We start from the raw sequence: 17,402 nt of genomic DNA, 5'->3' as shown, positions 1-17,402 counted from the left end.
TGGATGTTCAGTTTCTTCCTGTGTATTATAGTAGTAGTAGCAGTAGTAGTAGTAGTAGTAGTAGTAAAGTGGGTGTTCAGTTTCTTCTTGTGCATTCAGAGAAAACATGGAAACTGCATACCCAATCCCGCGATATGCATGCCGATTTGAAAGAATTGCAAAACAGTAGTAGCAGTAGTAGTAGTAGTAGTAATAGTAGTAGCAGTAGTAGTTGTAGTGGTAGTAGTAGTAGTAGTAGTGTTGGTAGTAGTAGTAGTAGTAGTAGTGGTAGTAGTAGTAGTAGTAGTAGCAGAGCAGCAGCAGCAGCAGCAGTAGTAGTAGTAGTAGTAGTAGTAGTAGTAGTAGTGGCAGTAGTAGTTGTAGCAGAGCAGCAGCAGCAGCAGCAGCAGCAGCAGTAGTAGTAGTAGTAGTAGTAGGAGGAGGAGGAGGAGGAGGAGGAGGAGTAGCAGTAGTAGTAGTAGTAGTAGTAGTAGCAGCAGCGGTAGTAGTAGTGGCAGTAGTACTTTATCATCACTGTCACCACTCATTATCTATTTTGGATTTCCTTGGTGCTCGTCCCATTCCATCTCTTTTTTTTCACTATTCCGCTCATGTTTCCTTATTTCCTTCCGGTTTCTCTCTTCTCCTTTTTTCCCCTACTTTCCTTGTCACTTTACAGCATTTCCTCTCATAAGTCTCCGTAACGTTGTCTGAAAACATAAATATTTACTTAGTTTCTTTCATCTTATTCTTCTTATTTTTTCCACATACTGTACAGTTTAGGGCTATTCCTTTATACCCTCGATCAGTACTTTAGGATTTGATGCAATTGTTCCTTAGGTAAAAATCCTCAGTTTGTAATATTATTATAATTATTATTATTTGAGAGCAGCATGTGGAGTCACACTGAGACAGACTGACAAATGAAGAAGTGAAGGATCGTTGTGGTGTGGATGTGGATGTGACAGGAAGCATTAGGAGAAACACACTGAGGTGGTTTGGCCATGTGGAGAGGATGAAGTGAGGAACTGACGAGAAGAGAGTATGTGAGTGAGATGGAGGGGGGGAGAGGGAGGAGGAGGCCAAGGATGAGATGGAGGGATGGAGTGGAGAGGTATATGAGAGAGAGGGGTGTGAGCTGGGGGCAGGGCAGGGAAATGGGGGGGGGATAGGGCGACCTGGAGGAGATTTCTTTGTCGTCATGCCTTATGGGATTAAGACGTCTGGCAATATATACTGTAGATAGATTATTATTGTTATTATTATTATTATTATCATTATTATTATTATTATTATTAGTAGTAGTAGTAGTAGTAGTAGTAGTAGTAATGCCTTTTAAGGGGATTTATCGGGTCAAAGGTCTAACCACATAAGCGCACTTTTTTCTCACTCACGTCTTGTTTTTCCAATAAACAGTAATTTGTTCGGAATAATGTCAGCGTATTGTAGCCACAGTCTAAGTAATATTGCTTAGACTGTGATTGTAGCTATGTGGAGCCCATCATGCATTCCCTCGTAGATGATGGCAACTTTTAACATTATTATATGCTTTGTCTCCTTCTCTCTCTCTCTCTCTCTCTCTCTCTCCATTCCGATAAAATTTCTTCCCACCTACATCCGTAATCTGTTTTTCTAGTTCTTCCCAAGTTCCACCTTCCCTTTTCATTAGTGTTTCATTGTATCTCTTGATCCCCTTTCATTTTTTCTCTTCTCGAACCCTTCCATCTCTTTCGGCTCCTACCATCTTCCCAGTCTCATTCCTTACCCATTTCCCCCTCCATTCATTTCTCTGAAATTTCAGTATCGTTTGTCAAGTTCACAGCCCAGTTGTTCTTGCGGAGGATTTAGAGACAGTATAGTATTTAGCATCCCTCTGTCTGTTTACTCTCATTGTTAATGCTGTATTGACAATGACTGTAAGAATATACTGAAAAGTACGTACAGTAGCTATGCAGAACCTCTTATTGGAGACCACTTCTAATCCTTACACCTTGTGGGATTTCTCCCAAGCTTAATGAACTCGAATGTCGGAAGTAAATGCAATATATTAAAGGATGGCACCGTAGTGAACTGTTAATTAGCTGGTCTGACGGGAACAGAATGAAGGTGAAACGAAGCAGGAGGGTTGGAGGAGGAAGGAGTGGAGGGAGAGAGGGAACAAGAAAAAAAACGGAGTTTACGAAGGAAAAAAATTGAGGAAATGGCCACAGTTAGCGACTATCATGGCAGTACAAAGTCTTGAAAGGAAAGTAGGGGGTATGGGAGGTTAGAAGATCGGAGGTTAGGAATAAGGATGGCGTTGGAGGAATGGAGAGTGAAAAGCGAGGGTGGGATGAAAAAACCTACAAAGTAGGACCTTGGGAGAGGAACAGAGATAGCGGGGGAGGAGGTGTTTGGGAAAAGAGTGCATTGAGAAACGGAGGGAAATAAGAAAGAAGAGAGGAACAGAAGCAACTAAGAAAAATGAATAAAAATAAGAAAAAGAGGAAGTAAAGACGCCGATTAACGAAGGGAGGGAGACTAAAACAAAAGGTTGGCTGACATTTGCGACCTCACTCATGATGGGAATATTCCATACTATCTACCCACAGAAAAAAAATAATAACTTTCTTGGAGATATTCTTTATTGTCTACCACATAAAAAAAAACTTTTTGTGGTCAGTATTACAGAGCGGATTACTTACACGGTAGTTTTCAATGTACTTTATAAAATACATTCTGGGCTCTTCGTGTACTACAGAAGTGGGTAAAGTATAGAATTAAACTAAAGAGCTGATGATAATTCTGCCATCCTCCGCCACTGGAGAAATAGGGCAACACCAGAAAATCCATAAGTCTGGCGTCACTCCTCGCAGCCGTTCCAGGACGCGGTTCCCAAGCTTCACCAAGCCACCACGTCGCCGACCCTTAGACTTACACTGGATTTGCCGGAGCTGCAAAATCTTTTATGGCAAAAGTTAACAGAAACACACCCAAGCAAAAACAGACGACAGACTATTAGCTTATTCAGTTTTCTTCAGGTATTTTTTAAATTTCCTTTTTATCCATCAGTCTAGTCCTGTTTACCAGAAATGTGTGAGGTAGCCTTGGTGGAATTCAGAAACAGGGAGAGGAAAACAGAAAAGTAAGAGAATTACAAAAAAAAAAAAAAAAAAGGTGCCCAATCGAGTGTGCCTTAGGTCCCTTCACACGTAATTTTAATCACTTGAAATTCTCTGCTCCACCTCACAGAAGTTACGTTTCACACACAAGTATACTAGAGCAAGAACATTACTGGATAGACACGCCAATACACGGGGCTTAGCTAAAGTGAAGTACCTTGAGTATGAATATATTCTGGTTGAGACTGGCTGACTTGACAGTTCTTGGAAATACTCTGTTATCTACAAAGGAACCCCATGAAACCCGTAAGGATGAGACCATTCGATTCAGGTATAAATAGGAGGGGTCGGGGAGTAGCCTTGTCGCACAGGACTCTCCCCCGCCCCCCCTACCCCCGCACACACATATGTCTCCCCCCGCCACACCCTTCTCATCCATCAGGTCTCCACAAATCTCCATTACACCCACACTTGTCTCCATCTCCACTGTTCAAATTTTTGGTCATCCTTTTTCGAGATTTTGGTGAAACCTTTGCGACTGTATATAACGTTTCAGAGACTGCCAGCCCAGTCTTGTACTGTTCAATTCTTTCGTTCGAGACTGCACTCTTACGATGTCTTTCCTTCTGTCTGTGACGTCATCTCTAGCTCTTTCTGGTCGATCCACTGCTGCTTTAGTACACAGTTTTTTATCTTCTAAAGGTAACTGTAGTGGTGTTGTTCATGGTTCTGTCTTTTAGTTGTCTTCTTCGTCATCCATGAGCTTCTGAATTGTACTTCTTGCTACATCCAATCGTACGGTAGTTCCTCCACCCTTCACTTTTCTTGCCAAATTTTACAATGTCCATTACAACATTTACTTTAATAATCAAGATATGAGGCAATTGAACACCTGGTTTCTTACCTCCGTAATATCTGACTGGAATTTAAAGGAATCCATGTTATTTCTAGTGCATCAAAAACTCAAATCCTTCATCTTTCGAGTAGCCATAATTTTTCAAAAGAACGTCTCTTAATATTATACAATGAACAACACATTCAGATTATTATTTCTCGGTGTCCATAGGGTGTCATTCTCTAGAGGTTATCACGGAAAAGTAGTACTGCTTCCCTTGCAGCATCCGCTTCCCAGTAGTTGAGTGTGCTGAACAAACTCCGTATTTTCTTTTCTCCTGCGCAGTTGCTGATATTATACAGCAACCTTATTTTACTCTTGTGTGAAGTAATGCTCTCATATGTGGGAAGGTCTCACCACATACAACTCCTTTAACCAGGGTTGAAGTAAAGGCGTTTCATCTCAACTCACCTCTTCTCACTAACTCCCTCCAACCTCTCATTCCTTCCGTTCTCGATATTCCAATGATTCCTGTTCTTCTGAAGTATCTTCTTGGGTCCCTCCTCGATTACTGCGGACGAGCTGCACCCGCCTAGGAACACATTCATCCTTTTTTCTGTCCATCTCTTAAATGCAAGATTTAATTAGTACTCCCATTCCTTCATGCATGCAGCTGGTTAACTCTGGAAATGTCTTCCTCAGATTGTATTTCTCCCTGGAAAGAGCTAAATTTTTGAAGGCTCACAGGCATTCGCCCTGTCTTTTTTTTTTTTTTTTCCCTATAAAAACATCCACAAGCATATACGTCTCCCTCTCATCTCTTCTCCCCGTTCACACCCATATCCATACAGGTCTCATCCCTCACACCTACAGTATATGTGTCTCCTCCCTTACACCTATATGAGTCTCATCCCTCACACCTATATGCGTCTCATCCCTCACACCTATAAACATCTCGTCCCACACATCGTCACCCATGCACCTGTTTCATTTCTCACACCTACAGTATGCGCGCCTCCTTCTTCACACCCACAGCTAATTACGTCTCATTGCATCAATACCCACCTTCCTTTCGTCTCCTACACCCAAACACATAGGTTTATCTTTTCCAACACCTACATCCATACTTGTCTCCCCCTCACACCCACAAACATATCCTGCCTTTCACATCTACAAATCTTTAGCACAACCACACACCCAAATATTTCACACCCACACGCATCTCCTCTCTCACATCCACATGTTTCATCCATCACACCAGCATACAGCTTTCCCTTCAGACTCTCACCTCCAACTGTCTACCCTCACACCAGTTTCTGCCCTCCCGGCCTGTCTCTCATTCACCACTTGATTCCTCTAACCGAATCCTCACAGCCTCCCAGTTCTCTCTCCTGGCTTCTGTCTGCAAACATTTGTATCTTCGCAAACATCCACAGTTGTTATGTCGCCACTAATTTTGGCTGATTACACAAATTAACAGAGATATGTTCATACTGTATGTGGACAGAAATATCTACCGCATTACACACACACACACACACACTCTCTCTCTCATCTTTGTACGATACCCTTCGTCACCACAGCTGACATTACCACTTTTCACTTATTATATTGTAATACTGACAATTTCTCATCCATACAGATAACCTACTATTGAGTATAGGAGTCTAAGTTGCGTGTGCTAGACGAGATACGATGTAACAGTTAATATCAAATTTATTACTTTGAACATAAGCTGATTCTCATCAAGTTGTCTCTACGCAAACAAAATTTTTCTCTCACTAATCAGTGATATCAACATCTGAAATGGAAAGCTGCAGAGATTACACATTGGAGTGGCTGATGGTAATGTTGCATCTGATTAAGTCATACGCTGCTGTCACGCCCTCTGGCAATGCAGCGGCCTGTCATTTTCTCCCTCCCCTCCCTCGTTCATCGTGGACAAAAGCGTCTCAGTGACAAGCAAGTGCTTCCGCAGTGTATCCGCTCCTATTCAGGTCTTAATTTGTTCTAATAATAGCATCCATTGCCAGTTAATGAGCAAGATCCTCCAAGGATTTGTTAGGCGTCATTACGATCAAAATTCCATTATCACGAGGCAATTCAATCTGAGCTGCAGTATCGAAAGACAGCAAAGATGGAGCTTATCCTCTTTCACGCACCTCTGTATGCCCACCACCATTAAGCGTGAATGTCATCACCAGGCTACAGTGAACCACTAATATCTCAAATTGTAAATGCTGTAGAAGAACGCTTTACCGAGACTGACAATAGTAGTGATTTCGAAAAATGCTTCAGGTATAAACACATTGTCAAAGGCCTTCAAAGTGCCTTTTTTTTTTTTTTTTTTTTTTTTTTTTCAGGGCAACAGAAGAAGTAGGAGAGAATGGTAAGACAATGTGTATTTATCACTGACTGAAGATAAAAAGGGAAAGGAATAATGACAAGAAAATTTGGTAGGTTTGGCAGTATACACTGTGAAAATAGTTCATTGAGCTAACTATATACAGCCATGAATATTCTGTATATGACTGAAAAATCCACATGAGCTGAAATTCAGGTGTTTCACAATAGTTGTTGTCTTTCAAAACTTTGGCCCTTACTATAGAGAATTATTAAAATTTTCACAATTCAACCGTGGAACCACGACAGCCTTAAAGCTACAAACTGTGTCAAGTTTCTCTGCGACTCGTGGCAATGTGTATCCCAAACTGGCGAGGTGGCCAGGCGAGTCCCGTCAATAACAATGCCAGATCCAGATATATGCTTGTATAGGGACCAAAATACTGCTTACAATGTCCATTTGAGCATAAAATACATACAGAATGCATTCAGTGACTGAGTTTGGATCACATCACAGTATAAAATGATGAAATTCAATGGAGGAGGAGGGGAGAAAGTGTTCCCAGTGGTACAGTACCTGCTTAAAAAGTGCTCCCGTTCCCCTTGCACATTGCACACGCCCCTTTGTTTTATGATTACTGATTACTGTACAGCTATGTGTATGTGGTATACGTAATGAAACCATGATAATATTCACGAATACTGTCTAAGAAAACAGCAGGTATATAAGTCCTTTTACTCCCTTTACTTCTTGCTCATTGAGAAGAAATACTGTTTTGCTTGTCCAGCCTAAAATTTGCCTTTTATACAGTTGAAGTGCTAGAGGAGTTACCCAGATCTGTCAACATCCACGAAGACACTCTGTCGCTTTGAGACACCCACACGGCATCAGTAGAACAGTTAACTTCTTGACTTCGACGACATATTTTACTAGCTGATCCTTGCCAGACACTGACTATTTTCGTTAGGCTGGGAGACATCTCTTGTTGTAAAGGGGTTAGGGAAAACAATATCTAACTCCTGCAGCTCGAGCAGCCCTCATGAGCTAAATAAAGTATTCTGGAGGTCGCAGAAATATAATAAAGAGGATGTCAACATACCGAAATGTAATTACGACGCTCTAGTTTTCATCACACTGTAGCCATCTCCAGAATATTCTATTCAGCTCAGATGAGACTACAGTACAGTGGGGTCTCCCAATACACAAGAATATGGTCAACAAAATGAGCCGCATATTGGAAAGTTCGCATGTTAGGAACCATTGATCAATGGAAATAAATGTATATAGTCGACACCTCATCCTATCTTTGTCATTTACACTAGCTACTTCCCATTATTGACTGTCATTTTAAGAAAGACTTCTGCTCAAAGAAAAATATTATAGAACTGTGAATGCAGTGTGCTAGGTAGCACTCAATTTGCGTAATTGCGGGATTAGCAACCTTACTGCGCCCGTCCACATGCTGGCCTCCATAAGACTTGACGGTTTGTAAAGTCTGCTCCTTGTTCTTGAGAATGTTCCTCACTGTCGATTCCCCAAAGCCAAGTTCACGTCCAGTGTTTGAGTTCCTTTTACCTTGCTAATTCATCTCTGTAATCTTCATTTTCAGCTCCAAAGTGATCCTCTTATTCTTGGAATGAAGCGGTTGGAGCATAAAGTAACAGGTAAACAAGAACGGTTCATGTACAGTGCTAAAAATATCAAAACATGCGAGCGTGGCGCAGGCAGACTGAGAATGAGTATTGAGACTCTACTTGAGAGACGCCGTGATGGAGTGAAATGGGAGGAAACCGTTCAGCCATCTGGTGGTGGCTTCGGATACAACAACTTGAGAGACGCCGTGAGGGGGGCAAATGGCGGGAAACCGTTCAGTCATCTGGTGGTGGCTTCGGATACATCCATTTTGAGTGGGAACACCGTTTTTCTCTTGCTTTCAGACGATGGATTCGCATTTTAGAATCACATTTCGCATATCAAAATATATATACCGTATATATATACATATATATATATATATATATATATATATATATATATATATATATATATATATATATATATATATATATATATATATATATATATATACGAATAATAATAAAATATGCGTCATTAACCCCTTCACTACCAGGGTACTCGCCTGCACCGGATAAAATGATCAAACAGCAGCATGTATATAATATGAATGAGGTTCCTGGGTTGCTGTGGCTAGGAGTGCCCTGCTCTGGTGGAAGAAATAATAGTTGCAACCCCAAGCTCATCTGAAAGTAAACTGAGTGCAGTGCAAGATGAAGTTGCCCTCCTCTTTCTCCTCGCCATCCTCCTTTTGGCTGATGAAGAGGGAGCTGGGGGACGTTTGTTACACCATGAAGCTGAGTGGCTCTTACATCAATGCAACCGCATAATGGCGTCCCCCTCCAACATGCGTCGAAATTCAGTATGCTATCCCTTCCTTCCAGAGCACAGAATGGTGACTGGCAATTAGAGGTCTTTATCTTTGTTTATACTTAAATCTGGTTGAAAACCTTCTAGATTCCAACAGAATGGCATATTAATAATATCGTTGCATAAAGAATTTGAATATTTGATTAACAGTCCATCCATGCATCGATTAACACAAGATACTTTTCATAGACCTGTGGCAAAAATATGCATCAGCTGATGCGATATCTGACATGTCAAGTTAACTCAAAATATCAAGCCGAGCAATTCTGTATTTCATAAGAGGGTCGTTAAAAAACGTTTCCTTAAAGCCGAAACTAAAAATATCCTAATAGTCAGCTGATGTATCAGCTGACGCAACAGCTGACAAGTTAAATCAACTCAAAATTTCAAGCTGATTAACTTTATATTTCATAAGAAAATTGCTCAGAGCACTCCAAGGACAGATATTCGAGCCTTCCTTCAAGGGAAAAAAAAAAAAACATCCTCCAGGTTTACCATTTACTGACTTGTCGGCTTCGTCGCAGGTAAAAAAAAAAAAACATGTAAGTTTACACACACACACACACACACACACACACACACACACACACACAGGCACTGCAATAAATATGCAAGCACTTTCTCCAGCAGTTTAATGTCGTAAGTGTAAGGTAGATTCGCTGTACTAGATACCAGAATGCATTTAATTAGTGTTGTGGAAGAAATATATTCATATTTGATAAAGTTTTTATATTTCGGCATCACAAAAGTTTCGATCTGTCGTAAATGCGCATCATGGATTGTTAATCGATGAACAGTGAACTAGAAATATTATTCGGTGCATCAGGACTAGTTTTCATTTCTTTGTATGTGACCAATTTGAATGCTTATCATCGTCAACAGTTTTCATTACATCTTCGCTGCAATGACTTTTATGATATTTTTAAATTCCCTTTTGTCTGGAAGCTGGAATTAAACGTCCTATAATTCATACATCTACTGTATAAGTTGTTTTTTATGTTGTCCACTGAGAGCATGTTCTATGTTCTCTGTTGTCTTGAAAACGCTTGGTACTCAATACTGTGATACAGATTACAAGTAACTAGAGAAGATGTTGCCTGGTGCCTGATATAAGAAACTTTCGGAATATCTCTCTTGTTTCTCGTCTAACAGCACACTGACTGATGCGTACATGAGCGAGGAACGACCGGTGTAAATTAAGTGGTGTTCAGAAGTGATGACAGTCAAGGGCCAAAATTAAAAACAGGATAGGGGTATTAATTTCCCATGCTATAACCACTTGTGACAAATTGGCATTTTTCTGTTTCAGTTATTAGCGTCAGGTATAATACTGAATCATCACAATCAAAATCTAATGATTATAACAAGGAAGATTTAAGGGCCCTCAGCGGATGAAGTCCTTGCTAAACTGGAAAATTGTTTACCACCGTTAGAGGCATTTTCTGCATAAACAGGAAACTCCAAAACTATCATGGTGACAGAAATATTGTACTTACTAAACAGCAGCAGCGAATAAGGGTACACGGGGCTGATCAGGTAATCTGGAAAGAGGAGAATGTGTTTTACTAACCTTAACGAAGGCTCTTTTTCATCTTGCTCGACACTGTAGACGGGGTACCAGCACTATGAGCTTTGCATAATGATGCTTTTTGGTTGTTTCTTCTTAAGCTAGTAGTTGGCAAACTCACCTGTCTAATATTTGTATCAGCTTTGCATGAAGTAAAGAATATTACAGGGGGCAATGAATAAGGATTATTGAATAATAAAGAACTTATAAACACTGTATATATATATATATATATATATATATATATATATATATATATATATATATATATATATATATATAGTGGAAATATTGAGACATTAGCATGAAAGAGATAATAAAGAGCATTTGTTATGGGAACACTAATGCCTTGACAGTAATAATGTCTTCTATATTTTACCACACAGCTTCCCTGACCTTCGGATTGACGGTGGGAACTGGGTTGGTCAGAGTTAGCGTACATTTCCATCGTTACTACAAGAGGTCTTTCACAATCATAATTATATTGTTTGGCGGTTGCAAGAAATATTTAGTGAAAGACGGCACAAGATTGAGGTGTAAAAACATCAGTTATTCACTAATCACCAGCTGACATTAAGTAACATAGACGGTCTCCTTTCATGCTAAGATATCCGATAAGACTGTGCTGTACGGTACGAAATTCTTCAGCAGAATAAACTGTTATGTACGATGATATCAATATATTTTAGTCTTGCTTTCCTCACATGGCATTTATTTTATTTACGTTACAAGAGGCTTCTCGAACTAATGGGATTAAGACTTGCACCATCCCCTTCAAAATCTGCTGGGTTCTCCCAATTGTCTGGTAATATCTTATCAGTAATTGGGTTAATGACGGCACAAAGATAAATGAGTTTACCAGCAACATCATTCTGTTCGCAGGAAACTATCAGTGTCATCACCATATTATATTATGCATAAAATAATGTAACGAATCGCGAAGTGATTTATGCATGGACTGATCATGAAACGTGTCTTCATTATATTTTACCGTGAAGAATTATACTTGCATTACAGAAACTATGTTCATTTTCACGTTAACTGCAGTATTAGTATGGGGATATGTTTCTTCCAGTATCTAGAATTACTGTATAAAATCTGTCTGCATGAGAGGATCCACTACTGGAGGAAAGGGGAGAGGTTTCTCTGCATAACCAACCCGGAAAGTTAAAAGAGAGAGGAAGGGAGAGGAAAAAAAAAAAGTGTTAAAATGCTGCAGGGATTCTCAAAATTAAGGTAATATTTGGAATGATCTGTCCTCGAGAATTTAATATTATATATATGTAATAACTATTAAGGAGACGGGAACGGGGGAGGGGGTCCAGGCAATAAACGATATTTATCTGGATACACTCCTAGCCTGTCAAAGGAAATATGCTACCTTTAGTGCTCAGCTCTCGATCGCAGTTCGCGTATATAACTTTAACTAACACTGATGATGGAATATGGAATAAGAAGGGATTCTATATTATTTTTTAAGATTACCTTTCTTCGTTAGAATCTCTTATGTCTTCCAGAAACAAAATTATGGTGAGTGCATTCCTTGGTTCTGCTTAACTCAGCGCTTCCACATATTTAAGATCATTTTCCTGTATTATTTTTGTGAAACAGTCTCTCTCTCTCTCTCTCTCTCTCTCTCTCTCTCATGGTGTCGGTTATGATGAAAATACCCGAATGCACCAAAATATTCAGGTATTTTCAAAACATAGATAGCTAATCTGTTTTTTACCCAACACCTGAATACATGCGAGAATAATTTAGTAATCAATTGTCATGTCACGAAATATTTCTTTACCGATGACGTGCCTGACCAATGAAGCCAACGTCCACAAGATATGACAGAAAGGATCACCATATACTTTTAAAACAGGAATAATGGTCACCTATTAGAAGGTGGATAGTATAACCACCTCAGCACCAGGTGTCACCATTCCTCAAATAATAATCGTTGAAATCATCAGTCTTAACGTTAACATATTATTAAAGCATTAGTAGTTGTTACGTACTATTTGGACTATGGACACTATTATACAGTTGCCCAACAAACACTGAACTACTGGCACAATAATGGCCCAATACTGGTCTTCCTGTACATTAAGTATTGGCCCGATACTTCCAGATTCAACTGTCACTACGGGCCAGTGTAAATCCATTATCCGTTTGTACCCCGGCCCATTAACGGCAATGTATCAATCTGATTATGGGTCAATTATTGTCTTCCATTATAGTTCCAATATCCGATATAGATAATATTTAAATTAATGCCTTCATTTTTCATGAAGCTCACCCATATTTCTTTAATTTGCCAAGACAGTATGACACCAAGCTAAGCTCTGCTTACTTCCTGCACTGCTGTCAAGCGATGAATGTCTGAAATGAGAGAATTTAAATTACTTGTACTCGCAACTCACACGCCAGCACGCTGCCTACTGCGCCACCAGGGATCCTACGCTATCAGTGACAAGTTTAATAATTTTATTGACCTAATTATATATATATATATATATATATATATATATATATATATATATATATATGCACACACTGTGTGTGTGTGTGTGTGTGTGTGTGTGTTCACGCTTCTCTCTGATGTATATGTGGTCCTGGGGATTGTAAATTCAATGCCTCATTAACATAGCCTGCCTTGTGCAGTTTTTTTTTTTCACTTAGCTCAAAGGCAGAATAAGACAATAATAGGTATCTAACTACGTCCTATCATCGATTGTGACTGTCAGCATATTCTAATGCATTAGATTCTGTTATAACGCATTATTCAAGAAAGAAAGATGCCGATTTAAGTAGAAACAGCATAGCAGAAACTATTATCCTTATAACTGAAGCAAACAGGTCCACAAAATAATAATGAAATACATATTTGCTTCTGGAATATTCTGCCATTCCAAATATTGACATATTGTTGTTCCTATATGTGTGAATATGGTCTGTGATGATTGGCATTTAACTTTATGCATGATACTGGGTACTGATAGTAGCTTTACAAGATTAATAAGACAATATTAATATCAAATAAGCATATAGTTTCTGATATACAGTACAATCGCTGAACAAAAATAAAAACAAGAAATATCTCCTCTCAAGCCCATAAAGGAAGGATGACATGGTGGTCACGTGGATACAAGAATGATTGGCTCAATGTAATGATGCAGGTTCGGATCCTGGGCAGTGTAATTTTTGTAATTTTTTTTCAATTAGAATTTGTTTTCTTTTTTAAGAAGCCGCCTTTATCCTTATATTACACAAGAGTGTATACAGGTAAGCCATATCCATTGATTTCGGTGTCTGGTATTCACTGCTGCCTGATATTGATAATCATATATAGTGTCAAAAAAGATCCAATTCCTTAACATCCAATATCTTGAAACATGTATTGGGTCAATATGGAACCAGATCACGCATGCCAATACTCTCTGATAATGTAAATCGTGCATTGGGCCGATACAAGTCCATTTCCTGCATTCCATAATCAGATGTAATCATAATGAATCCAATATTTTCCAGAATTGGGCCATTTCTCATATGTTTGTGGGTTGGTGCCACGCATGCTTTGCCATTTTGCAGGCTGCACTGAATGCACAGAATAATTTCATACTTATATTTGCAGATATTTTGTGTAACTTTGTACAGTACACATTAATTCTGAAAAGTGCATAAGTAGGACCAATAGTAAAATGTCTCGGGGTAAATAAATTTATTTTAAAACTAATTTCTGTCTTGTAAAATTTTCTACAGACATTTCAGTAATGTGAGACATTCTTCTACCCGTTTTTCTTTCGTAGGTTATTGACGGAAGATTTATAGTTTGTGGGAAGAACCTTCCGACTTGCTATTCTGTTCAAATATTCTCGCAATTCGTTAACTACTACAACTCATTAACAAGCCTTTGTGCTAATTTTAAAGTTGGACTTCCTAGAAAGGACCATAAGGTCTGTGGTACCTGTAAATCTTCGAAGCTCTCTGTCTGTCTGTCTGTCTCTCTGTCTCTCTCATGAATATACTCACACGCGTGCCTGAAAACACCGTCGTCTGGCCGTCTTCCATCTTAGTGACATCCTGTATATGCAAAAGCTTTCCATTCATCTTCCTTGCGACCCTCACTTGCACACACACACACACACACACAAACACACACACACACACACACACACACACACACACACACACACAGCAACGGTCACGGCTTTTCCACGTCCTCACCAAGTTGGTCCGTCTAAAAACAATGATTTGAAAAAAAAAAAAAAGTTCCTTGAATGGCGCCCTGCAGAACAGAAATAATCCCTTTTGAGTACAAAATGTCTTTCCTGAGTGAACTGCTTCAACCCAAGTCTGTCTTTCTTGCTTTATTGGTACTTCTACCAAAGGATTTCATTCAACTTGGAAGACCAATATAAAAGGAAAATGATGCTCAAGTGATCAGAGATGACGATGATGATGATGATGAAACTTCAAGAACTGAACAGGGTACCTGGAGTACCATTACCGTTACACCTTCTTAGGATAATTTTTCTTTATTGTCAGATATGATACTGAAAAATTATTAGTTCAAGTTCTCTGTCTGTCTGTCTGTCTGTCTGTCTGTCTCTCTCTCTCTCTCTCTCTCTCTCTCTCTCTCTCTCTCTCTCTCTCGCTCTTTACTCCTGCATACACACACACATACATACTGTACATATATACATACTTATATATATATATATATATATATATATATATATATATATATATATATATATATATATATATATATATATATATATATATATTTATATATTTATATACCTAGGCTGCTTCCCCCAAGGAAAGGGAGGTAGCCGAGACAGGACGACACACTCCCCATTTACTCATCCATTCAAACACATTCATTCGCATCTTAGCCCCAAAGGGGAGAACGGACAGATCCTCACCGCACCACACCGCACAAGGGTCAACTGCGCAATGCAATCAGTGACATACGTAGCAGGGCCCGACAGCAGAACTGGTTTACCCCTGCCACATCATAACAGACCCATCCTCTCACTCGCACCTGACCTGACTAGCTGATCAGACCAAATGCGGGAGAATTTCCCCTCAGGGCTGCGTCATCACTTATTCATTCACAATTTCTCTCCATTTATTTCTGTCACGCACAGCCACTCTTCCTTGCTCAACAGACATCCCTCTCGCATCCAGCGCTCTCTTCACACTGTCCATCCATCCTATTCGTGGTCTTCCTCTCAGCCTTACACCTCTCACATCAGATCTAGTTAACTTTTTCACCAATCGCTCATTATCCATTCTCTCCATATGCCCAAACCATCGCAACACCCTCTGCTCAACTCTACCAGCCATCTCTCGAACAACTCCAGTTCTTCTTCGCACTTCATTTCGCACTCGATCCATACACGTCACTCCACACATACTCCTCAGACACCTCATCTCCATTATATATACAGTATATATATATATATATATATATATATATATATATATATATATATATATATATATATATATATATATATATATATATATACACACACACACACACACACATATATATATAAATATATATATATATATATATATGTTTCGTTTTCAAAGGCTCCAATATGCCTGCATGCATCGGCCTTGATCACGTTACGGCGGCTTTCCAAGCTGCTCGATCTCAGACAGCTTCCCAGTCCAGTCCCTTATCCCTGAGGTCATACTCAATGACCTCGTCCCAGGTCTTTTTCGGTCTACCTCTCACAACCCTATCCTAAACGTTAACACTCTCACTTTCCTCACCCAGTTATCATCCCCCAACCTCTCCATATGCTCAAACCATCTCAATCTACCTCTCCACATCACAACACCAATACATTCCAGTCCCATCCTACCTCTCAACTCTTCCATTGTAAACCTGGCTCCCCCAGGCCTAGTACTCAGGTACGCACTGCACATCCTCTAATCTTTGTCATTTCTATACCTTCGAGCCTGCAAATATCCTCCTCCTTTACTGCCCAGGTTTCACTACCATGCAGCATTCCACACACACACACACACACACACACACACACACACACACACACACACACACATATATATATATATATATAGTATACATATATGTATATATTCATATATATATATATATGTAAATATATGTTGGTGTGTGTGTAAGAGTTTCTATATTGTTTTTATTACTAGATATCTTCATTCTATGAGATACAAGGCCGGCCAGTCAGGCTAATATTCAAATGCAAGACTCTCATTCCTGCACCATCCTCCCATCCTCGCGGTTCTTTTCAGAGACCTCACACATGTCACCAGCCGCCACAACCTCACTTCCTCAACCCTTCCTCGCTACCCCCACCTCCACAACCACACACCACATCCTTCTCTCCATAACCCCAAGTTCACAATACCACCTCAACAACCCAACCCCCACAACCCCACCCCCACAAACCCATTTCTTCAACCCTGTCCCAACAACTTCACCTTCACAGCCTCACCATAATAACCTCACCCCCCAACTCCATCTCCACAATCACATCTCCACCTACACAGCTCCATCCCACATCGCACTAACATAACCCCAACTCTATAACCACACCTCCACATCCTCACCCTCACATACCCACCCCCTCTTTCGGACTCTCACCTGCACACCCACAACTTGCCAGCACAACCTTACCACCACAGCCTCTCCACCACAACTCAAACATCACAACTCCACCTCCCACAACCCCACTCCCAAAACCTTGTCTCCACCACTCCACACCCTTACACCTACTTCATTTTCCTCCCGTCCACAACCCCATCACCACAGCATCACCTCCATAATCCCACCTTCGCAACCCTTGCTATGTCAACCCCCATCCTATCACCCCGCTGTCGCAACCAGTTATTCCAACCCCCACCTTAATTACTTATCTCCAAAGCAAAGTCTCCTTACATCTTCCTCAACCATTCTTTCAGATTATGAGGTCCTCTTTACAATGGTGATGTTAATGAAGGCTGTATTTATTCCCTCCAGGCTGAAAGCTCTCTCTATTACGTTGCATATCATAGGCTGCAGGTGGACGTATCAGAATATAAGACAGCTAATGAATGGCTTATATCTGAGAATGAAACCTGAAATCACATGGCTAAAAC

The sequence above is a fragment of the Coenobita brevimanus genome, chromosome 100, assembly GCF_032717465.1.
Source record: "Coenobita brevimanus isolate Jiangsu-jjx chromosome 100, ASM3271746v2, whole genome shotgun sequence".
In the NCBI taxonomy this organism is placed as follows: Eukaryota; Metazoa; Arthropoda; class Malacostraca; order Decapoda; family Coenobitidae; genus Coenobita; species Coenobita brevimanus.
Note: the sequence above shows the minus strand (reverse complement) of the source record.